We start from the raw sequence: 607 nt of genomic DNA on the forward strand, positions 1-607 counted from the left end.
TTCTATAACTGGAAGAATATCAACATTAAAACATAAATAGAAAAACAATAACGCAGGGTTGTTATGCGTTAGATTTTATTAAAATGACAGAGTTGTAATGGATCTAAAAATGAAAATATTTGCTTTGTTTTGACAGTATTTTCATTTGATTACTCAACACGTGTCGTAAATTTACGTTATGTTTTTTATACTCATTATCAGGTAAACCAAAAATATGCTTTAAAAAAATTTATAAAATATGCTCTAATAAATAAAGACAATAAAAACTTTTTTAACATTGAAAATTTTAATAGGGTTGAAAATTATTTTCTGAAATAAACAACATTTCATCTCTCTTTCAAAAATTAAGTGTGCATCTGTAATGAAATTTCAAAATTGTATTGTTCACAGAAAAAAATAATACATATGTAACTGGAATGATGGAATATATTGTATGAATCGAACATGACCTTTTTTCCCAAACCATTTGCATTCAGAATATTAAAAGTTCAAAATGTTTGAATTTGTACATGAAAGATTTTTTTGTTTTTTTTTTTGCTCATTTTCGTTGATTTTCATTTCCTATTAATATCTTCCTTTTTTAGAAAAAAAATCACATATTAGCAAA

Source organism: Lucilia sericata, unplaced genomic scaffold (genome assembly GCF_015586225.1).
Source record: "Lucilia sericata isolate MDLA Ls3-8-SP2 unplaced genomic scaffold, ASM1558622v1 Contig000051F_arrow, whole genome shotgun sequence".
Classification (NCBI taxonomy): domain Eukaryota; kingdom Metazoa; phylum Arthropoda; class Insecta; order Diptera; family Calliphoridae; genus Lucilia; species Lucilia sericata.